Source organism: Pygocentrus nattereri, chromosome 12 (assembly GCF_015220715.1).
Source record: "Pygocentrus nattereri isolate fPygNat1 chromosome 12, fPygNat1.pri, whole genome shotgun sequence".
Taxonomy (NCBI): domain Eukaryota; kingdom Metazoa; phylum Chordata; class Actinopteri; order Characiformes; family Serrasalmidae; genus Pygocentrus; species Pygocentrus nattereri.
Window position 1 is genome coordinate 13,966,505 of NC_051222.1, and position 26,206 is coordinate 13,992,710.

Consider the following 26,206-nt stretch of genomic DNA (forward strand, 5'->3'; position numbering starts at 1 on the left):
GGGGGGGGGGGGGCATGACTCTACATCCTTCAATGCATCATTGACTATGAATACAAGTGGTAGTCAGTAGTTAGAGATCAGCTGTGTGTTAGAGTTCTTGACTAAGAGATTCTCTGAACATTGCAACATATAAGGTAAAGTTTGTGTATATGTCTGTTACAAGCCTTAAACCATAGAATGCTGTTTATAAGCTTTGAATTTCTGTGTTTTATTTTAAAATGTAGATCATGTCTTAGCTTAGTGTTAACATAGTATGAGAAACCACTTACAGAAATGAGCGGAATGATATCTTACAGGTGTTTTTTCCCCTCTTTTTTTTTCTTCTTTTTTTTTGACATTTCTGTTCCAAGCTGAGGGCCTAGCTGTAATAGTTGGCCATTTGCAGTGGCACACCATTTTTTGTTGTTTAATTGTTGCTCCCTGTACTGCAACTTTGTGTTGCCCATCAAAAAGGGCCTTTTAAAAAGAAAAAAATAAACATTATATTCGTTAAAACATTTACTGCACAGTTTTTAATTAATTCTCTGAGGTACACAGCACTCCACAATATTTGATTAGGCCCTTATTGCACAGTAGCGTTATTTCCCTCTAGCGCTTGCTCAGTAAGCCTGGGGAGTTTTAAGCTAAGTTTTGCTCAGTTACCCAGCACCAGCACTATCAGGCTGATAAGTACTGTCCAGCTTGGGTCTCTCTGCTGCCATAACAAGGCAATTAGAGGGAGCTGGCAGGCAGACACCTCCCTCAGAGTTGGGGGTTCCCAAGACAGGCCCTGCCAATGCCAATCCCTAATAGGATCCCGAGCACACGCCTGTCGAGATCCAATTGGATTTGAAGCCAATCAATCATCCTAGCTATTGACCTCTGATTGGATTTGGAAGGCATGTCAGGGCCGCTTTGATTTTAGCTCTGGCCCAATGAAGCTGGATGTGAAGGTTTATTGTTTCGGACGGGCGAAGGGCCTTGTGCTGGCTTTGACACGCCGCCAGGAAAGATGGATGCGTACAGTGGCTGCTGTATCCATCCATCTGTATTAGAGTCAGTCATCTCATCTTTCAGAAGAGTGGCTGGGATCGCTTATAACGTCATCCCTCGCTACTATTGGGGTTAGACTTGTTCATGTACAGTTGCAGTTCTTTGTTAAGCACTAGATTTTTTTTTTGCTTTGCTTTTTCTTTCATTTTTTTGGCCTTTTTGCCTTTTGAAAACAATGACTTTTTCCATGTAGTTTATAATAGCCATATATATGTGGTATATTACAGGTAGCAGTGAAGCTTGTGTAAAGCAGACCACCCAAACTTGAACTCCCTGCAAACCCCCCTCCCCCACAAAGCCTACTCAACTGCACACAGACCTCCTTCACCTACAAAGCCCCCTCACCCACAAACCCTATGTGAATGGGGAATTGTTGCCAACCTTCTGTAAAAGGTATGTGACTTGGCATCAGTTGGCATCAAAGAATGCATTTATGGGTAGAGCATGGATAGGTCAGCTGAGAAGGTTAACAAGGTGGAGTCTACATAGAATGCATGTGTGTGAGATACACATAGACAGATTCGTTCTGTGAGAGCAGAGAGAGTGAGATCAGTAATACACCAGGGACCTTTAGTATCGGTCCCCCATCCTTTAAATGACGACACTGGTTATTTTCCCATTTATAGGCCTCTGAAGAATAACGCTGTGCTCCTACAAGCATTCAACTGGTAAATGATGAATAAAAAAGAAAAATTTATTACTGTGTATTCCTGCCATCTCCTCTCAAAGTAGCCATTATGCTTAAAGACTGATCAGCACACCCTCTGGAGATCTCCGAAAAGGAGAAACACAGGTGAACAAAGGAGAAAAGGTGAAATAGAGAAGAAAGGAGGACTGCTGGTCATGGATTGTGACAGGCTCTTCGTGGTCGTTAATGAATTGTTGACTGTTTTGTCTCATCACTAAAAGTGATGATGAATAGCAGCTGCATTTTAGCCAGTTTAACATTGCCACTGACCGTTCACTGAAGGAACATGTTGCGCTTGCAAAGAAATGTTTCCGTTTCTTTCTCTTCTGTTTCTCAAGATTTCACCTCGTTTTACTCTGCTGCTCTCTTTTTCTTTTCTCTCCCCCTTTTTCCTCTTTTCTTCCTTTTACTTTCTTGCCTCTCTCTCTCTCTCTCTCTCTCTCTCTCTCTCTCTCTCTCTCTCTCTCTCTCTCTTCTATTTTTACTCTTTTTCCCCCTATACACAATCTTTTTCTCAATATCCTTTTTTCCTCTTAATTCCTGTACCCATACTCACCTGGCCTATTGCCTTACAGGATGCAATTCAATTGCAGCCTCCCCTGTGTTTCAGGGCCATCAAGCTTGCAGCTGTGCATTATCCTATTACTGCCAAACAGTTTTGACACCCACTGACTAACCGATCCCATAGATAATATCATAAAGACGATGCTCGATACAAATCAGGTCAGGATAACTCATTTAACCCCGCCATACATATTTCTTATGTGTAACTCGAAACGCTGGAAAAATGAAATCAATAGAAATGTTTCTTGTTAATGAAGATGTACCGGGCTGCCGTTCTTGCGGCCTATGCGGCTTTCAGAGCTCACGGCTTGGGCTTAATAAATCTCTCACTGCGGTCAGATGGGTGGTCAACACGATAGAAGGGCCAGACAAACCTCGCTCAGCTCCCTGTATCTCTTTGAATGCAGTATGATTTAGTACAGCGTTGTGTGTGTGTAGTGTAGTAGCTATGAATTTCATAAACCAGTGGGCTCTACTTCTGTTCATAGAGATCTACTTTCCGTCAAAATTCAGCTCCAGTCCAGGTCTAACACACTTCATCCAAGTATAAAATATAGAGTTAGTGATGTAATTAGATTACCAGACATGTAGTAAGAAAAGAAAACACAGCTTCAAGACTACTCTAACCAGAACAAGTAGCCTGTAAAAATGCTTAAAACATGGTGACTTCACTCCCAGTTTTGTGTGTAAAATGCATTGAATACTTTCAAAATAAATATGCGTTATCATCATGAGGAACTTTTAAGGAAAGCACTTTTAAGAGGCACACTATTTTAAGAATAATGTATTGCTTCTCATATCGTCATCATGATATCCAACAGCTTTATTTAACAGCTATCAACAAGTGCTGGCTGTACCTGATAACCGACATGAGCAGCTGCTTAGAGCCCCACAGCCTTTTTCCCACAGCAAACTTCTGAAACAAGCAAACTAGTTAATCACATCTCAAAAAAGAAAGTATGCATCTGGACCCAAAAAGATTAAAGATGAAGGGATGTTTTGGGATTTTTTTTTATTTGGTATTAAGATTTGTGCCAATTTTTAGATTGATTACAAGAAGTACTGGATCTAGGATTTGTCTAATGAAGCTTAGAAAGGCCTTTTGACTAAATTTCAGCTTTACAAAACCTAAGAAACACAGACCCAGTTAACTTGTTTCATAACAGCAGTAGTATTTTTTTTCTGTTAATCCAGATTGTGCACATGAAAGCATGACTTTTAGAATGAATAGCCAAATGTGTGAAATATGAGGAGGATCAGCCAAAGAAGGAAAAAGCAAGCGCACTACCTAAAAACGTAGAAAGTAAAGTATTTATAATGGCAAAAAGCAACACTGTCAGCTCTGCTGCTGGGTTAGCAAGAAATACTGCGTCATGGGACAAAGTAAATGCTTGTTGGATGCTATAGATAACAATAAACACATTAGTCAGTTGCATATTTTACATAATTTAGACAGCTTGTGGTAGTCCCTGGTAATGTGGCTAATGTAAATAATGCAAGTTATAGCTGACGCTGTGCAAACTGCATTCTTAAGTCATGACACTCTTGTCTCAAAGCACATGAAGTTGAAGAGAGTGGCTGTAAACTTTCATTACTAGCTACATTAGCCTGCAGCTCCACTGCAAAAGTAGAAAGGCAAGCTTCAGATACCAAAGAAGCCTGGCTGATCACATAATTTTGCATAAGGGGAAAAGTTTAATTTGATATTTGGCCCGAATCATCACTTTAAATAGGCAAACCTGTACCAATAAACTGTGCTTAAGTAAAATTATAGGCAGTGTGCTAAAATCAATTGAAAGTGGGAGTATGGAGCTTAAGTCATTAAAAATATATAAAAGTAAAAAACAAATGTTTTAACAGATTTCAGGCCAAAAAAGTATGTTATATGGTATACACTTACTTATTAGTATTTTCCTCGCCTGGTTACAGGCCTCTTGTGTTTGCCAGCTGTGTGGAGCTTACACACACCAGAGTTTTACGAGTGGAGATCACACACCAACCTGAGAAATACCGACTAGTGCAAGATAAGATGTACAGGACATTATCTTCAAAAGAAGGCCCTGCAGTAGTGATAAAGTGAGAGTGGTCACCCCCTCCTTCCTCGGCTCTGACATACATCACTGCCTCCAGTTTGCGTGGCAGGGCACATTGATCGGCCGTCACACTGATCACATTACGACCCCACCAGATTAGATTTGCATTTTTAATTTCTCTATGAAAAAAATGCATTGACCGGTGAATGTTATGAGAGGAGAATTTTTTGGTGGTATAAATGCATAGGTAGATAAATGTACAGACGGATAGATGGTTCAAGGAGCGAGGCAGCTATGGGGTCAGTGGAGGTCAGTGCCAGAATTGAAAGATGTAGTACTAAGACTCAAAAACCTGCCCTTAATAGCTGCTACAAGAATATGCAGGAGCTGGTACCCTGACAAATGGACTTTAGGTATTTTTAAATTACAAAGCAGATAGGCTGATTTTGTTTTATTGCTTACTTATTTACTTTTAATAATCCAAACAATTAAAGAAAAAAAGAATAAATAAATAATGAATGTCACACACTTGTGACATGTGCACTGCACTTATGCCAAGTCAGCCTGCCAGATAACACAGACTTCGACAAGAAAACAACTATCTTTATCTGCATATGGACTCATGGACTCCACTGATAAGAACCTCTTATACCATGCTAGGTGCAATAATCTTGGTCTTGCAAGATGGATTGGATGCAAGAGTCGAAAAGCTTTGTTTAATAAGACATGATCCTAAGGAGGCGTTTTGATAAAACAGTTATTTTAATACATACAGTAAATTTGGTTCATTTAATAGTCAGCAATAATTAGCAGTATAATCTCAATTAACAGCAAATTATCTATAAATATTTGTATACGTTACCTCAGTTTTGTAGATCTAGATTACTACAGACAACAATTTCTACTTCTAAGTCTACTCTAATTTGAATGTACTTAGCAAAGGAAAAACAGGTTAATTCAAATAATTTGACATAAACCACTGAGCAGTTGCTGATGTTCATGCACTAGATATTAATTATTACACTGACATACTGTGTAAATAGCTGTCTTTGCAATACCAGCTGTAGTTCATGGTCTAGGATATGGCCAAATTGCTGTTCTACACGTATATGTTGGGATTCAACATGAGCACAAATTCTGTGAATTCTTGAATCCTACCAAATTCCGCATTATAATTAATAATTAATTATTCTGTATTGATTAATCCTACAGAATTCATATTTTGCACCTATTTAGCAAAGTGTACATGCATAATCTTACTGCCTTTTATATGTCTGCAGCAGGTACAGTGCAACAATTTTTCCCTTGTACAGTTTGTTCTAGATTTACAGTTGTTGCAAGACGCTATCCAACAATCATCCAGTATAAAAGCAAGGACCTCTGAACACTCAGTAACCTTCATCTATAATATCCTTCCTTTTCCTCTGATATCTGTAATTCTATTCCTATTCTCTGCATATAGTCGGTTATCTTTTAGGTGAGCTCTATAATAACTGCTAATGTGCCTGGAAAATGATACTAGGGCAACTGTACCCTATCTTTCGTTTCATTGGTTTGGTCACTTCTTTTTTTGTGACATTACTATCAGATAGGCCTCTTTATATTGCAGAATTTTCAATTGTGTTTCCGGACCTTACAAATGTGAGCATCTTTGACCCTCCTGATGAAAAAGTCGTTGCAATCTCTCAGCTGTCTTTTAACCCTCTACTACTTTGTCATTCTCTTGTATAATTCTGAAAGGTCTTTCAAAAAATATGCCATCCTTGATGTAATTATATTCATAGTTCTGGACAAAGCTAGCATGTTTGCCTGAAATAACCAGTAAGCCTAAGCACATATAGGCTTAAGCAATGATTACGCCTAGATCAGAATATACGGTAACACTTTATTTGAAGGCTACCTACATAAGGGCTTCATAACACATTCATAAGCACTGAATAATGTGTTTATGAAGCACTACTTGAACATTTATTAAGTGCTTATGTCAGTTCTCGCAACCTGACATAAGATGTTTTATGAAATAAATGACATTGTACTGACATAATATGAATAAACATTGAACATATTTACAGCACTAAACATTTAAAACACTGTACATAATTGCATCAATCATCTTATCCACGCCATGGAGGGAAGAGGGGGTGGTTTCCAGGCATATTTCACCTGATATTAATACAATGTCGTCTTAAGAATGCTGACATAAATAGTTATGTATAGTGTTTTAAATATGTTTAGTGCGCTTATGAATGTGTCATGAAGCCCTTATGTAGGTAGCCTTCAAATAAAGTGTTACCAAATATACATACATATACAGTAAATGACATTGAAATATAAAATAAATAATTCACCTATAGTTCTCGGGGGGGGAAATTGATACTATGACATACACTCAATAAACAAATAACTTTATTAAAAACACCTACCTTGTACTTACACTCACTGGGCACTTTATGAGGTACATTAAAGGTCCACTATATAGTTACACAATTACAGAGCCTGTCTGTAATCATGCACAGTTTGTCAACCTTCACCTCATTTATCATTGGTTAGTTTCTAACCAATGTTAACTAGATGTTATTTGGTTGGCAGACCATTCTCAACACAATAGTAACTACTTACATGGTAGTGGCAAGTACATCATCATTTTGGGGTTTTTACCTATTGCAGTGTCACTGCTGGGCTGAGTGTGCTTTCAACACCTGTAAAAATACTAGCTAAGAGAACCCTGTGGTCAGAAACTGACCACAGCAGAAGGATGGCTAGCAGTAATTGTTCTTTCCAACATATATATAGTTGCTATATAGCTATTGTGTCTCACTATACACATGGGCTCTGCAAATAAAGTGCTCGAGGACTGTGTAAGCCATTTCTACATATCCTGTAAACTACACAGGGACCTGTTAAAGTGTGTTTTCCAGTAGTTAGGAACCTTTTTATATACTAAAAGTGTTTGCTAGCATTCCTAACACTCTTGGACAGAATACCTCAGTCGTTAGAAGCATAATTAGGAAGTGATGGTGGAATCAATCATGAGGAAAAGAATATCACTCCAAACCTTCTGGAAGGCATAGATACATCAGTGGGTGCATATAATAGCTAATTTAGTGTTTTGCTCTCTGATGTCGACCAAAGAGTCCTCTCAAGGTTTTTTCCCTCTTGCCGGTAAGGTAGTTTTTCATGCCACTGTTACCACTGGCTTGCTCATGAGGGCTTGTACCTATATTTTTCTGTAATTAACTTTGGCTTGGCTTGACTTGACTTGACATACGATGAAAACTTACATCTGACGTTTTGTTTTAACTCAGATGAATGATAAAGTCTAAATAAAACTGAATATATTCCACATATAAGTCAACTATTTTAAGTTAAGGGAATGTTTTTGATGATTTTGTACATTCACATGACATTTTTGGGTTGAACCATCTTGTTACAATTTAGTTTGGCCTATTGCCATGGCAGCTTAGAAGCCACCACATTCAGACAATGAAACTGCAGTGCTGTTGGTTTTTTTCTGTTATTAAAGTTACTCAGCAAATGTGTATAGCTGAGTAAAACTTAGTAAGCTGTGTTGTTTAAGTGAAATACAGCGACATGTTTGTTTTGTTACCTCAGTCTTGTTGGATAAAATGAGTTTTTCCCCCTTTTGCTCCTGGTTCAATCTGTTTGCATATTGCATGGTTTTTTCCCTTTTTCCCTGTTTTTTTCCCTTACTCATTATTAATGTGTTTTCATTCCATTTAGCCTACCTTTCCTCAGATGCATGCTTTTCATATATGCTTTACTCAGGTGCCCGACCTTGTGTTTTTTTTTTTTTTTCTTTTTTCTTTTTTCTTCAATCCTCTTATTTATCATCCTCTTTGCTGCTGAGTGTGCATCTGTGCTGGTGGTTGACCACATTCATACTAGGAGTTAGCCCTTCAATGTTTGACAAAGTGGTCAATGTCCCATAATCAGAAGAAGGTTTCTTAATTACCTACTGAAACATATAATTCAATCGGATTTTAGGTTTAACTCAAAAAGTTAAATTAAAATCATTTAGAATTTATGAGTTGGAGAAACGTGTTTAAGTTACTCAGAAATTTTAGTTATTATAACATGTAGTGTTTAGTATCTTAAGTAACATTGAAGCTAAACTTTCTGGTTTGTTCACGAATGCTTAATATTTTTTTTAGGCAAGCGTTTTACCCCGGTAATGTGAACTTATTTGGGCTTACACTGTAGAAAACCCTCCTTATCTATGAGGGCATTTGGATAAGGAAGCTACTTGAGTGATCTTGCAAGCATGTTTCAAAGACTGCAGAATAAATGTAATATGAGAAAACGGGGAACGATAATGTCTGTGAATGAGTGCAGACTGTTTTGATTTTAAAGGTCACATCTTACAGAGCAATTTGGGTAATAACTTACTTGCAGATGTAGTGAAGACCTTGTAGTGCCGTTTGAAAGATTATAACTTGTCTGCAGTATTTATTGTATTTGCATGAGTACGCATGTGATTAGAGAAAAATATATTAAACAGCACTTGGTTACCTTAAACAGAGTGTGTGGTATGTTTACATGGACAAAATAGCCTGACTCTTGCTAGGAAAGGCCTACTTAGACACTCACTAGTGTGTTGAAGTTGGGTTTCCTTTGCATTATCTGACACTCAGTTTTCCAGTTGCTTCTTATTTTGTTTGGCTGACATCCCTTAAAGGACGACAACCTTTAGCTAAATCCTAGCAAGACGGAGATGCTGTATATCCCTGGAACCACAGTTGATGACCACACCTGGATGAACAGTTGTCGTTCTCAGTTCAAATTGTATACCTGACTCATGAAGCTTTCTCCTGTACAACATACAGAGGATTTGTCCCTTCTCTCCCAAGTTCTTCCGTCATCTCAAGGCTTGACTACTGCAACTCCTAGCTGGAGCTTATCTGTAATGCAACAGCAACACTGGTCTTCACTGTCTGTAAGTTCACTCTTATCACACCACTGCTGTGTTCCCTTCACCTGCACTACCCTGATGTTTGCCTACAAACCCAAAAATGGACCAGCCTCTCTCTACCTGATGACAATTGTCCTGACAACCAGGTAGTGGAACAAACAAATTTCCAGTGGCAGTCAGAACAGAACAGGACACAATTCCCTCACAATTCACTGAAGACCCATCTCTTTGTGAAGAATTTAAATTTACATCACTTTCTTGATAAATTATGTAAATGTGTCAAAAACTGGACTGATTCAAGATGTTACAAGAGCTTTATAAAACACTAATCCATTTAAAGTCCTGTTTACATGCATGCCAGGATACTGATTTTAAATGCCTCCTTCTTGATGCAGCAAACTTTATACAAGCATGAACTTCCTGCTGTTTAGACATATCAGCATATTTTTCTCCTTCTGTTAAAGTAACTAATGATATCCGTCTCTGACAAAATGTTTAACATAAGGGACATCTCACTATCAGCCTGGAAAACAAATCTTAATTGGCTTAACTAAAGCCTTTGACAGTTAAACCATCCTGTTAAGATGATCACAGCTTAGAGTATCAGTCTTAGTCAGACTACTATTGAACAATTGGTGTGCATGTAAACATAGTTACTGTAAGATTCCTAACTAAAACTCACAATAGCTTTGCTAATACAGTCTTAAACAAAGTGAGAATTGGTAAGAATTCCAAGATCATTGTTAATGAAAGCCTTGATCTATTATTATTCAATAGATGGATTTTTAACCTATTGATTGTTGACATTCATTAGTGGTCCTCTGCTAGAGAGGTAGAAAGTGCCAAAACCCTGCATTCAGCACAAACCGACTTAGCTCCTGAATTCCTGAGACTCATTAGTCACAACTTCACTGGTGAAATCAACTTACAAACAGTATACAAACAGTTCAGATATCTCATTGGTGGTCTGGAGTCAGAAGCTTGGACTGGACCTATACTGTTGTACTGAGACACACAGGGCTAGCATGCCGGAAACATAGAGCCTGTTTGTGTGGCAATCGATGGGGGGATGAAAGAGGAGCTGCCTCTCCTCTCCCGATGACAAGACGGGCTGCAGCTGCCAGATCTGGCCAGATGGGGAATCGATATAGCCCTGTGCCTGACATCAGGACCCTCAACCCCACTTCTCATTGAGATGGGCACATAGAGCGGCAGAAGCCTGGTATCCCCCTTTTTATTATTTTATATTTTTATTCCACTGAGCTACATTTAGATAGTAAACAGATAAGTAAACTTTTCTAGGGAGTACCTTTACAAATCCTAGCTTGAAAAACTTTTAATTTGTTTATAATGTGGCATTATGTGGAAGTTTTTGAAAGCGATTTTTCACACTCTTTGGCAAGATCCTTAAGGGAACTGCAAGTGGTTCTTCTTAGGACTTCAGAGAACTTATTTTTATATTGCCTATTGATTTATTTATTTATTGTAAGAGTAAATGGGGTATGGCCAGCAGCATCACTGCTGTGGCTTGCGTTCTTTGCACGTAAGATCTATGCATGCCTACCATTTATGAGATTAGATTTAGGTGTCCTTGAAATAAAAATTAGTGTTAAGCATGGTATGGGGTTTTCATCATTTTAACTGAACTAACATACTAACAAATGACCTCAGGGCAGGGCTTAGTACCACTCTACACAGCTTTCTCTGTTACAGCTTGTAGAATCTTGCATATAAAACAGCATAAAAGCAAGAGTTTATTCCGTGTATCTTCATATACCACCTTTTAAAACTCATTTACATGCTCTGCCTAACCCAACCCAGGCAGGAGAGATGGTGAAAGAAGGGATGTGAAGACAGAGACAAGACAGAGCTCCCCCCACCTCTTCTCCTCTTCCTTATTTCCCAATCTGTTATGTCTTGACATCCCCATTAACTCATAAATCCAATACAGTGGAGCTCAACAGTATTTGTGCACTGAGAGACAGCAGGCTAGGAAGGTGGGGAGGGGGGTTGGATGTGGAGAGAGGCTTAGTGAAGAGCGAAGAGAACCGAGGGTAGAAGAGTGGAAGGGAAATGATGGGAAGATCAATCGGTCCCTGGACTGTCACTCCGCTCACTCGTTTTCACATCCATCTATCCCTGTTGCTTCGCATCCATCCCAGCCTGATGCTCCTCTCGCTTTTTTCCTCAGCAGGCCTTGTAGATTCTGCAGGCGCGGCCGTTTGGGGCCCACAATAATCTGATTGAGTGGGGGATCAATGGCAGGCTGCGGTCAGCGATCTGTAGTTGCTCCGGCTCACGTTCCAGGCTGACCACAAGTTCCCTAAACCGCTGACTGCCTGACCAGCATGCCCTGACCACTAATGGTCCATGGAACCAGGTTCTGCAAGGGAGATGGATAAGTACAACTGGACAAAAACTTGGTCATTACAGCAAAGATTGCAGACAGACTCACGGTCAAGTTCACATTCGCATCAACCTTCTGAGCTTCTAAGCGTTTATAACCCTGAAAGGATGTTTGCCTTTCATGATTGAAGGTGCCCTCTCTGGTCCATGGGCAGAACTCTGAGCTTCTTGGGGGAAATGCAAGCAATAGAAATGCTGTATCCCCACCACTGCCTCTGCACGGCACTCTCTTTTCACATCAGGGTCGACCTGTGGGTGTTGGTCAGCCATCCTCTCCTCTTGATTGTGTTTGTGTGTTTCTTGTGTGATTGCGGTGTTCTCGGGTTTCCTTAATGGTTCCCAGGATGCGCTGTGGCTGCAGAAGGGGGGGTCAATGAGACACATGAGATGCAGCTCAGTGCAGGATACTGCATGGACACTTATATACATCACTGAAATTTTCCAACTTTTCTTATTCCAGTCAAGAGATGCTACTCATAATGTGCACATCAGTAAATGTCTACTGGCACATTAGTTGCTAATTGCATTGAGGACTGAAAGAGGATGAGAGCTGGAACGGTATGGGGCTGCGACAGCCTAAAACTACATGCTTTTTCCACTGTAGCCCCTTGCCTTGCACTAACCTATTTTACTCTAACATATTTAAAATTACAATTCTTCCCAGAATGCACTGCAGCAACCAATTCTCGGCTCCATAATGCTGATGGAAAACTTTCCCACCCAGCACACATTTTTATGGTAATCATAAAAAAATCAGCATTATTCTGGTGAGTACTTGAATGTTTGCTCAATATCTTTGCAGAAACTAATTAAACAAAGTCGGCACATCTGACGAGAATGGATGGTTTTTTAATGATGTCAGCTGAAGTGAATATGCAAGCGTTCTTGCACCTCTTGGCTCCAGTGGCAGATTGCTGATTGATTTTCCTAAGCTGTCATTACATTTTAATAAAATTTCATGCAAAAGCAAATGGATGGGGAAGGGGGTCGTGAGGAAGAGTCTGAGGTGGAAGACACTGGACTGCAGCATCAGTGGACCATGAAGATAAGCTGTCTACAGTGCCTCCAGGACTGGAGCACAACTGCTTGAAAGTCCTGAAGTGAGATCCAAGTGGTTTTCTATCCAGATCTTTCCCTAATCATACGGGAATGAAATATTAAGGTGGGATGTTTTGTGACAGTAGATTTTAAATGATCACTGTGAGAACAGGAACCGGCAGTGCCAATTTTATTCTTTTCCCTGTTCTGTGCAGTTATTGCAAAGTTTTAATTTAATGCCATTGCCTGACCTTCAGTATAGATTTTCCATTAGTTCTCACAGTAGAGAAAGCTTCTCTTTCTAGAATCCACAGAAGCAGACACGGAGTCTGTAAATGAAATGAAATTTGCATTAAAACAGAATTTTTAAAATGCTGTCAACATTGTTGTAGTTTGATACTTTAGACCTCCTCATAGTTTTGTAGTTAAACCGCTCAGTTCCAGCCTGAAGCCCAGCTGTTTATGCAGCTGTATGCTGTTATGTGACTCTGTCATATGTCCATAGATTGCTTTCTAGATCAAATGAAAGTAATTTTTAGCTACTATCATGGTGAAATGAACGATGTCTTTGGCATACACTATGGTGGGAGAGAAACTAACAAAATTAGTAGCAAAGTGGAAAGCTCCATTTTTCCTCCAAACGAGATGGTTGGAACATGCTGCACTGTTACTTTCCTCAGACATCAGTGATAAAAATGTTCACTTGATTTTCATGTTCATGTTCTACATTCATGTGATGAAAATGTTATTTAATTGCTGAAATTAATAAATAAATTCTTAGAAGGCTAAAGTTGTTCACTTATAACACTAACAAAATGCACTGCTTTTTAAATGGAAAAAAAAAATCATCCTTCAGTGAGCAAATAAAATGAATGTGATTTATCATGATTACTCAAAATAATTGAAATAGTCATAATGTATTAGAAAGCAATACAATATATGAATTTTAAATACTTCTTTGGTAGTTATTTTCTTATTATTCAATAACAACACTTTTATTAGATGAAGGTTTCTATATGTTGCTTGACTTTCATTTACAGTTCTAGGAAAATGGGTATAGAACCTTTTAAACTTTTCATTCCAATGAAAAGTTCCTCAAGGACCCAAAAGTGGTTCTTCAATGGCATTGCTCCAAAGAACCTTTTTGTGACTCCTTCATTTTTAAAAGTACAATCTGAATTATTTTTTTTAAGTATTATGAAACTAATATTGAAGTAAAAGTATGAGAGTGAGAAACTGAAATGTGAGCTCACATGTGGGCCATTAAGGTTTAACATTTAGGGGGGGCTTTGTGAGTGAAGTCCACTGTCTTGTATTCAAAATGTGTCTGCAGTCCTTGGGTAGTGTATCCTGTCCTGTTCCTGGAGGTGCTGGTGTCGATCCGCTCCAGACTCCAGGCCTGGATACCATTGATTTTCCAGCTGCAGTGCCAAGCAGCTGAAATGCCTGTTCCTGATAAGGCCATGCAGGCAGATTCAGCATCTCTTCTGCCTTTGGTCGGCATTGGTCTGACAGCCAAGTGCGTCTCAAAGTCTGGGAGAGCGCAAAAGCAATGATTGCTAAAAATACTATCATTCAATCTGTATTCTAATGTCAAAGACTTTGTGTGTACTATTAAGTTATGTTTTTGTAAAGATAGCTCATGCAGTTTTCAGTATTATTTGACCATGATGTTTCTCGTAACTGCGCGCAATTTTGTATGTCAGATTCTATTACAGTGCATGACGTTACCCTAAGAAACCTGCAGAGGGTGTAGCAGTGTCACATGAGATGCCTTGCTGCCACAAAAGCATCAGTCATAAAGCGCAAATTTGGATTCTGCCTCTTTTTTTTCCTTAACTTTACTCCTGATAGGACCCATTCATATTCTCTATATAAACATTTGATATATTCTGACCTTTATTTGGACCCACCATTACAACAGCACCATTTAAAGATGTAAAGGTCCCAATATGTCAAAAGACTTCTATTCATGAATGCAGAAGGTCAGGACATAGGATGATATTGAAATAATTGACAACACCGTTTATTCTAAAACTGCTGAGTACATTTAAATCACAGGTTAATCATTTTTCATTAGTATGTTTTCTTGAATGCAAAATAATACAAATAATATGATAAATATTTAGCCTGATCTGCTTCACTGTTCTCATTGGTTGCGTTTTGAGTGTCATGAATGCAGAGAAACAGCACTTTGAGAGAAAGCATGGAAAAAAAAAAAGATTACTTTCTCCTCTCCAGGGAGAAGTGAGACCCTTTTAAGTGCTGTCTCTCCCTCCCTCCATTCTTCCACAGCTTCATCCTTTTCTCCGCAACTCTGACATCCTATCAGGCTCAACGTCCCTGCAGTCGATAGCCCATTAGTAAATAAGGGATGCATAATTTATTAAATATGCTTCAGATACATATTTCAGCTTTGGGTTACCACTCGTATCTCTTTGTGGAGTTTGCCTTTAATTATGTTCTCTCAAACAGGGGCTCCTGACTCAAGTGCCTGTCACTATCTGTATACTGGGTTGTCGGAGGATTGGTAGGGGCAAAAGGGGTTTCAGGGTGAAAGATATTGTCATATGTTTCATGACTGGGGTAACTATATGACAGCTCTTTTAATGTGTATATTTAATGCATTTTCTTCAGAAATATCTCATTTAAAGAAGAGCACAAACAATTTAACACCATTTAACCCTCTATATGGAAGCAAAAAAGCAATTTTTTTGATTTCTCAGTATTTATCCTGCATTTATCCGTGATGGACATATAGAGGAAATATGCCTTCAATTGGTCCATAAATATAAAAATAAAAACGCCTGACAATAATGTGGTAATTAGTGCTAAGCTAACTGTGGTGCATATGAACATTTCTACCAGTTCTAGCTTAAACATATGCATTTTGCTTGAAAATAACATTCTTTGTTTTATTTGAAGCTAATAACAGATATTAACATGGATTTTACCTCGTATGTTGCTTTTTTACTTCTGTAGCAAAGAGCCCTGGCATAGAGCACCTGCCACCAGTTCCAATTTCTACAAATCACTGAAACGTAATGGTCTGGTTACCACTTATATTCTCAGTCTTCAAGAAGGTAGAATGTGGTTTTGGACACGGCTCTAAATTAACTGTGTTTTTTCTTGCAAAGCTGGTCCTACGCAGAATATTCCAAAATGCTGTTGATTCAACTATCCCTCGCTTATTTTGTTCATGGTTAATCAGAATGTGTTCTGTTCAGCTCCTGAAGGCCTAATCAACAGGAGGGTTTGTTTGGCAGTGTCTGTATGATTAATGATGATTAAATAAAAATATGAAATAAAATTATAGAAGTTTTTTTTTTTTTTTTGAGGAATCATTAGGCCTTCTCTGCTTTTATATTCCTATAATATTTATTTACTTGAAAAAACAAATCTGTAAGAATTCCTTAACAATCATACCTCTGGGAGTGAAGGTCTCTGTGTCCCACAGGCATCCCAAAGTGCGAAACCATTGTTTTTTAACTGGAGGTAGTGCTTTGTACTGTGGCTGCTATGTGATGCTGTGCACCACTGCATGGCATGGCACAGCTGGTGTAGTGGCCTTAATGTGTTCTACAATAGTTTTTGAAGTGGTGCTGTTGCAGCCATTATAGATAGTCATTCTGTGATTTATATAGACAACTTACTTATCTAAAAGCAATTAAAAAGTTACTTTTTTGTGTTCAAAGTGAATCTCAAGCAGTGTCAGAAAGTCACTTTGCAGATCTCATTGCCATGGAAATATGACATGATGACCAAAAGCCTCTTGCACTTGCAATGCTGCACTTATTGAATCTGTTTAACTATATTAAAAAAATCTTATGTTTTAAACTGAGTTAGGTTGTGTTCTACTGTCCATTCATTTTTATTCTGAATTTTTACCTGAATTTGAACCTGAGAATGCAATACGCAGTAATATATTCTCACTTATGTGAATATTATAGTCCAAAAGGCCAAATGTACAGTCTAGGTGATCTTTCCCTTGTAATGAATCTAATGGCTTTTTTCATACCAAATCAAAACTAATTATACTTTCTCATATTTTTGATTTCTCACTGACGCAACTGTCCTCTTGCGTCTATGTAACTTTAACAGTGTCTTGGTAGATTACTACTCAAGAGAAAAGCAGAAGTTAGAGACCTTGTCTGGTGGACTTAAATGGTAAAGTGATGTAAGAGTATATACAAAAACAGAAGTTTAAGCATAAAGACAACATACAGTTGTCACGCTAGTCCCTGCATGAAAACCACAAGACTGTGTGAAAAGACACATTCAGGCGTAATACTTCCTAGTAACTGATCCCTTGTTCCTGATACTGACTGCTCTGGTGGAAAAAGCAAACATGAATCTGATGTTTTTGTGTTCTAGAAATCTATGAAAAGCAGAGACAGAATTACAAAGGGTTGATTAGTCTTTGCTATTATAGCCAGTAAAGTAAAATGGCATAGAAGTTTGAAATATATGTATAATTAAATGAATCAATGCATTAATAAATAGTGCCAAAACACATTCTGATGTACATTGTCACAAATACTAAATAGGAACTGACCAAGTGGTAAAGGATGACTCTGGTGCTTTAAACATTTATAAGCATGAAGTATATTATTAACTATAATAAATAACACATACGGTAATGTTAGACATCTCCAGCCCTTACTTCCCTTCTCTCCCCTTTCCTTCCTTCTTTTGAACTACCACTCTTCTGGCCACTTCAAAAGCCCAGTTCTGTGGTCAGTAGTGAATCATTTTTCTGTAAATTTGGAAGCTTGCTTTGAACCACAATGCTAGTAGATCAAGCCATGACTCAAATCTTGATCTAAACTCTCACCATTGCAGGCTATAATGTCACATAACGAGCTCACCAGTACCTTTTGGAGGAAAAACACCTCATAGGATCTACGGAAATATCTGTTCATGAAAAAAGAAAAAAAACAGAGAAGGGAAACTGCAGGAACAGCAACCAGATAAAGTTTGATGTCAGCAAATGATAGTAACGTTTAACAAATTAACAAAGGTGATGTACTGATTTTTGATGGAGGCTAACTGGCAATGCTGCATACAAACTGCAACTCGGAACATGCGCTGCAAGTACACGTGTTTATATGCTCATCCACAACATTTACCTTACTTTGCAGCAGTAGCCTCTCTGTGGCATTGAGATACATTCTTACATCATCAGCAACTTTGTGTCAGAGAGCTTCTTTTGTGAGCTTTTCACAGGAATGAAGGTGAGGCAGTTTTTCAGTGCACAAAGGTTTGTGTTTAAAGACCTTGGACTGTCTGGCACTACCAACCCACAATCTGTGGCCCATCGTGTCCTTGCCCATGCTTAGTTCTCAACATAGACCCAAAAGTCTATTGTTTTCAAGAAGAAAGAGCACAATAATGTTCTATCTTTTGGTTTGGTTTTGTCTGTTGCATAAACATGATACTCTTGGATGCTTTCAGTGAACATTCAGTATAACTAAGAATATCTCAGCATGTTGGAGTTCTTGATTTGTTACTCTCCTAGGAAATGTGGCCAATACTTTGACCTTGTCATTCTGTGTTCTGTTAGACACTAAACATCTTTGAGATCTTTTCTGGACATCACTGATGGTGTCTAACTTCAGTTCTGTCACGTAAGTTCATGGAAGCTACCTTGATTCTGACTTGAGAATGATTTGTCATCTTCCTTGCGTTCCAAGAGACAAGGTGATGTCACTAAACCAATTCAATTTAAAACTAATTTGCCTGTACTGAGATGAAATAGTAACACTTCAGCTGAGACTGTGCGCTATGGTCGAGCAACACATAGAACACGTTTTAAAATTTGATGTCGAGTGTCTACATGTAAACAGAACATTTGGGTATTTGAGAACTATAATTTTGACAGGAAGGCTTGAGACCAATGTCTGCTGTGGCTTTCTCGGGATGTGACTGAACAAAGAACCCTGCTGTGTTTGCTCACCATCTGATTCTCGTCCATCATCTGTTTCCTAACCGGCATCTTCTGTAGGTTTCTCAGAATGTGGCTAAAATGCAGAAGTTTCTGCTGTAACATCTTGTTTACTTCACTCCCACCTTCTTCTTCCTGACACTACCTGGCCTGGGCTTCCTCTAAAGGAATTGCTACCCTTTGCTGCCCTCTGTAGCTGTCTGGCCATCTGTCTTTTCTGGGCATTGTGCTTAAGCAGCTAGGCACACTTGTATGCACAGAATGTGAATCCTGTTGATGTTGTTATTTATTACTATTGAAGATGTTTCATTTACTTATTTATTTTCCAAATACACATTGATACACATTGCATAAAGTACATAATTATGACACTGAAGTAAATGTGAGTTTTAAGTATAAAATATACAAGGTTGTTGCGAGTGAATTTCAAGTAAATAACACTGTATGATTTCATTTCTTACATACTTTCTGGTAGTTCAGTCAGTTAAGCACCACAGCAAACACACAGACAGTATACCTAGAAGATGCCCTCAAGTGATTTTAGGAAACAGTCCCTTGCTTTTTGCCTCTATGCCTTTCATGCTATATAGGTGATGTCATACTGATGACTTGCCTACCTAATCCCAGGGCAGTTTGTTTACTATATAGATCTATGAATAAATACAAATATCTTTACTTAAAGCAGTTTTTCTATTTTGTGCGTGTGCTTGACTTTTGTTTCTATTAGAAAATGCATGAATATTGTAAACTTACATTGAGCTTACAGAGGGCCATTTGTACAGCCATGCGTAGTGCTCACAGCTGTTTGTGACAGTCTGCAGCAGAAGTACCAAACTGGATTCATTCTAGGCCACAGCTCTGAGGAGATTCTACATCTTCCCTCTTCCAGCACTCTGAATTCAACTCAGGAAAGTCTTATTAATTAGCGGATGAGTTGGTATATTTAGGGAGACCGCAAAACTCTGCAAAGCACTGTCCTTGAAGGAACTCAGTATGACGCCCCTCGCCTACAGCACCTTAACAAGTTTCTCACTGATGTTCTGTGATCTTGAGTGTCAGTGGATTATTTATGGCTATGCTTGATTTGCAGAAACATTTTAAATCCACTGACAAGTTATTTCACACCCATCCTTTAAAATAACAGCTAATAGTAGTAATGCTGAGTTGTTGAACTGTAGATATTTGTCTACCTGTTAAGTACTGTAACACCATTCTTAGGCTTGTTTTAACATTCTTAATTACCATGTCTTTGCCATGCCCAGAACTAACTAGGTGTTGATTATGCTTGATTTTGACTCTTCATTGCACATTCAACAATTTGCAGTATGTTTCAGCCTATGCAGTGTAAGAACAATAGATTGATAAGGCCTTGTATCATTTAGATGATGAAGTTTTTAATATGTTCATATAAAGGAAGAAACGGCTGATATCCTTTGTGTTTTAGCTTATCAGTCTGGCACATTTCTTGCAGAGAAGTCTCTTTGACCACTTGTCAGGGGGAAGGTAAAGTGCGAACACCATCATGTTCAAACTGATGACCCTAAACGCATATTATTGTTTTAGAAAGGGCCTTCTGGACAGGTGAAGAAATGTGTGGGGGGCTGCTGATTACCATCTAAATGACAGTTAGTGGTGTGAGGAAATGGAACTGCTGTGAGATGATTTGGAAGGATACCTCATGTTAGTATGCTATTAAAGTTGAGTGGGGGATCTGATAACAGACAAAAGGTCATTCTGCTCTTAGAAAGAATCCTTCTTGTTTGGCAATATCTACTCTATCTTTGCTGCCCACAGTGGTCAGTGTATCCTGTTTGCACAATGTCTTTGGTGTCTGACATCATGGCACCTCTTTAGTTATTACCCCACAAGGCACCAAGACGGATGGTGCAATAAAGGGCTCAACAGAATCTCCCTTCCATGGCAGTCTGTGGTTTGTGGTGTATGTGGTGTGTGTGTGTTTGTGTGTTGGAGAGGTTTGTGTTTGTGTGTGTGTGCGTGTGTGTGGTTAGTTGGAAGAAGAAGAAGAAGAAGAAGAAGAAAAAAAGTCAAAAATGTTGAAGTGAAATGAGAAGTGAGGAGCAGTTTGAGGTTTTACCAGCTGAGGAATGGATGCATGTGTTTCTGTTTTTCTTTTTCTTTTCTTTTTTTTTGTAGAAACAAGAATGTATAGACCTAGATGTCAAGGTGTTTTCCAACTTTTAAAACAGCAGATTTAAGGTTGCAAAAAGGGGCGAGTGTCTAAAAGCAGTGTCATGCAGTTTAAATGCATTAATTACCAGGCTTATTACAACCTAAGGCTTGTTATTTGGCTACCCCATGGAATGGAATGCAAACTGCCCAACAACAATTGCCTGCAAGGCTGACTTAACCGTATAAGCTACATAGACTCCAGTCTAGGGCCTGGAGAGCACAGGGGTCCTCGGGGTCCTCACAACAATTTTTTTTTTGGAACATGCTAACTTTACTTCTACTTTAACTATATTCATTCTGTGAGATGGAAGGGTAGGGCTGGACAGGGAGCAAGACACACTATTAAACCATCAATGGCTGTGTGTTTGAGGACCAGCATAACATGTTAATAATTTTGCAAAACTACTTCTAGCAGCACCATAAGTACTGTGCAGAAGTCCGAGACCACTCTTCATATATTCATCATCCAGTTCCAAAGGTTAGCAAGTAGACGTTATTCATTTTTCTAGACATATTTTAGCAGATCAGATATGAGAAAATCCACTTGGACCTTGAGAAGCAGAAAATGCAACCAACTTCTAAAACTTTAAAACTAAAAGAACTTTAGAGGTGTTTACAAGATGTATGGAAAAATATCCCTGCAAATTTCTCTAACTGAAAGTAGGTCTTAGATTAGAGGATTAGAGGCTAACAGATTAGAGGCTATAAAAGCTAAGTGTGGACTCAGTAATGCTGTAAAATTTGATGTTATACATTTGCTTGGCTACGTTTTTGGTATTTTTTTCCCTTGTGAATGCCTTTTTAATACAATTTTACTTTTATGACTTTTATTTTTTAATTATAGCATTTGATTTGTTTTTTTACTGTACAACGTCTCAATACTGATACCTGTATTACTCAGTACATTGTAAATGAGGGTCTCCCTCAATGTATTCCTAGTTTAAATAAAGGTTGATTGATCGATCGATTGATTTTGTGCAATTTGCAGACATTAACTGATCACTTGCTTTGATGAAAATCAAATAAGCATTAATGAAGCAAAAAAGTTTTTTTTTATTCATTTACTTTATTTACCCCCCCCCCGCGACGCTGAGGCAGAAGCGACTTAGAAAATGAATGAATTAAAATTGATTTTATTTGATTATTTGACTATTTCTGTTGTAAACCAATCTAACAGCTAGGTTTCCATGATAATTATTCATTCACTGTATGTAGCATTTTTCAGTGGACTCTTCTTCCAAGTTCTGCTCAATACATTACTATTAACATAGTGTATTGCAACCAGTCATTGTATTACACTATGTCTCATTTGTCAGATGTTCATTTGACTCTCTTTCTTTCTTTTTCTCATCCATAGCTCCTGTGATTGTGTGACCAGATGTGAACAACTATTAACACACACACACACACACACACACACACACCCATCTATGTATCATAGTTGAGTGACTATACACCCCTCTGACAGATATGCGAGCCATGTGATTTCTCAGACGTAAAGGAGCAAATTGCTCCTCCAGCATAGTTACCAGAAGTTCTTTCCAGCGTCTTAAGCCTCTAATCAACAACAGACTGTCAGCCCAAAGCGCACACTCATAGGAACGTAACTACACTGTGCTCTGCAAACAACCAGTAGTCTGTTTTAAAAGGTCTGGGTTGATTTGACTCCAAACCACAGGACTAATAAGCCTTTTCCTTGATTCAGTTTGTAAATTTATCAGTGAAAGAGCACAAATTCCATTCATTCAAGGTTTGGAGTGCAGTTTACCTCAATACAGGAAGAGAAAAAATGTAACATAACATTTTTCATCCTGGGATTTGGTTATACCTTACTTTTTTAATAATGGCATGTCCACATTGAATTGTCTGTACAATCTGGTTTTAATGTCGGTTCTAAAAATTGCTCTCTGAAGCAGTGCCATAGAAGAATCACTTCATAAAGAACCTTTTCTGTCACTTTATAAAGAACCTTTGTCAATACTATCAGTTTGTCAATATAGGCTCTGGTTTAGGATATATTATATCTTATATATACCATACCACTGGGTACTATTAATGGTCAACTATGGCAAATTCTACTGCTACCCCAATAATACACATTGTATTTATCGCCAAACGTGATGATGAACTTAAACTTATTGAGACTGAGGACTGTATACAAGTTTGAGTGTTTAGCAACTTCCTACTACTCAACTCAGACAAAAAAGTGTTTTCTTCTTAGTCTAAAAGCTGCTAGAAACTAAGTGTAGCTTTTCCATTGCATTAGGTACATCTGTAAAAAGCTTTTGCTTGACAATTGATTCCAGTCTGTTCTTTGATAAACACATAATTAATTTTACTAGAATACATCTTTAACATATGGATAAGTTAAGGAGATACACACTATCCCTACAGCATGAGGAAAAACCTCTTCATTACCTCAAAGTGGATTACTGCAGCACCCTGCCCCTAGTTTTGGAACAGCTTTCAACTCAGTGGTCAAGTGTAGGCTAAAAATCTACTTGTTTGTTCAAGCCTTTGGTAATTAGTTTTCTTGTTAGGTAAAAGGTGCAGATCTGGGTAAAGGCAATAGTTCTCAATTGCAAAGAACTTGTGTTTCCATATGTTACCTATAGGTGGCAGTCTGTGCTCAGGACTTTCTGCAGTTGACAGTTTCTCTGGACAGGAAGCAGATGAAATGTGTCTGTCCTAACTCTTAACAAATATGAGCTCAACGGCACACGTTCACACCACCAACACTTTCCAAGTCTTCTTCTCCAAATAAATTCCTTATTCTTCTCCTGACCTTTAGAGTAGGGAATTGCTTCAGTGAGTAATCCACTGAATCACTGTTTATACATGATGACTTCTAGATGGTACTTCTAGAAGGTACTTCAGTATGGAGAAACAAAGGTTTCCACAATTGCAGATGATGCAATCATATGTCGATCCCTACACAAGCACTGATTTATGAGCCGTGAAGTGAGTCGGCGGTGTTCCGGTAATGCGACTCATAGGGCCAATAGCCAGCCTTCCATCTGCAACATCATTTCAATGTACATAATCACCACTCTAGCTCTTATTTTACAAAGATGATTTATATTTTGCTGCTGTTTTAGTAGGTTTGTGTTTCACATAACATTGTAAGTCAGGGTCAGTTGATGCCTTTTGCTGTAAAATTTATAATCTGATGCAAATGCTGGGAAGCAATCCTCTCCCGCTATATACTGTTGTTTGCCAACCACAAGAGGAAATCCACCAACACACACAAAACAGTGTGGTTGAATTGGTTGAGTCTGTATTCATATCAACCACCATGGCTTTACTACTAAGTCTTTGGTTAACCATGCTATAAACTGTATTGTGTCTCTGACTCAACCACAGGGCAAGTGATGTGACCACAAGATCAAACTTAGTCTGAAGTGCTGGCATCAGGGTTTGGTGCTGTAACCTCGTGCTCTTGGGCATCATGACTTTACTGTCTGAAAAGTGATGAAACTGTGAAAAGTCAGATGTAAACAATTATTATAAAACATGGTTGTAAATGGCTGATGGTTGAGCCATCATTTGAATTCTGTGTATATGGAATGCATTTGAATGCAAAAATGTGAGCATCCCTGGCTAAGTGGAAAACAGTAAACACTGCATCAAACTACTAAAACAAACATTCATCTGTGTATGTTTATGCACAGTTACTTCAAATTTGATTAAATAAAAAAAAAAAAAGTAATTGGCAAAAGTTTGGAAATCCTAAGCCAATAATCGCACACCATTCGGCAGATATCACAGCTTGCAAATGCTTTTAGTTGTGTAGTCTGTTCATTTTAGGAAATTTCGCTCACGATTCCTTGTAGAACGCTTCTAGTTCTATGATGCTCTTGGGCTGTCTTGCATGTACAGCATGTTGAAGATATATCCACACATTTGTGGACCGTGCGGGCCATTCCCAAAGCTTCAGCTTCCATTTCCTTAAATGCTCCCCATGCCTTACAGTTGGAAAGGTGTTCCTTTTATTAGATGCTTCTACTTTTTCACCATAGACAGTAGAAAAGTGCACCACCACTCCTGTGACAGCCAAACCTTCCTGCAGGTCTTCCTTGCATTTCTGTCTGAGAATATTCTTGGTCTTCCTGATCTTGCCGTAAATTCCACAGTTCCCCAATGGCATAACTGCCTTTTCTTAATGACGTTTTGGTTGGTTTTTTAGAAATTGCGAGCTGGAAGCACATTGACATCTTTTCATGCCTCTGTTTCCGTTTGCTTCATTTTCAGATCACCAGCCGGCAGAAGGTTTGAAGAGGTAAGAGAATTCATTATGCTCAGGAATTGACATTAGCTGATAGTTCCTAATGACATTTCTTGAACTGCCTAAGGAGTCAATTAAGGTCTAACAAGTTCATTACATTCTCAATACATGCCTCAATTACTATTTAAGCTAATCAAACAAAGAGCATTAACATCTTCATTTGTTGCAAAGGTTGAGTCCTTTTAAAGATCAGCAAATTATGTCATTTTCCCAAACCTTTGCATACAACTGTGATCTTCATGTTACTTGGCAACTGTACACACTTCAGAAAGATGACACAAACTTCTGATTCTTTGAAAGACCTTTTAGGTGGGTGGTTCTTTAAAGAACATATTCTAAAATGAGATATGTGAGTATGAAGAGCTTTTTTCAAAGATTAAACATCCTCCATGTAATGCAAAGATTCTATCCCAACTTTTTTTTTTCTCGAGACATAAATCTAAGCCCAAAAACATTTAGAAATGTTTATTTTTAAGAGTGTAGCCTACAGTTAACAAATCTTTTTGCTTGGTTGGAAAATGAGTCAACGTGATTATACTTAAATCAGGTGAATTGTATATTGAACCTTGGTGTATTTTCACTCTACCGCCATGTGCTACAGTTAAAGAGGAATTCCGCAGATTTTTTTTCTCCATTATTCAATCAGTGAGATGTAAACAAAGTCATTCAGAGTGTTTTGATCTGAAATTGTAGAATTTGTGAAACCATGGGTGTGCATTGTAGAGAAATTTACTGACTCAGATTTCTTTACAGTGATGGTAAACTAGAAGTCTACAGCACGAATACAGCTATTTCATTTGCTATGTCTATAGAGTTTTTGTAGAATGGAGCATTTAACATCAAGCTCTACTAGGCTGACTGTATTTACATGTGAGCAGCCTGTTTATGCAGGTGAAAATCTGATGGAATTCACCATTTTACGCACTCAAGTAAGCTTTTTACTTTATTATATTATATGCAACTTTGCAGGTATGTCAATACCCACTTTGTATTGGAGACATATTGATAGTAGAAATGTTTTGAAATAAGTTTTCTTTTTCTGTTTACTTTGGCTATTCGAGCTGCTACTGTATTTGAGACGCAACGTGGCTAGGGT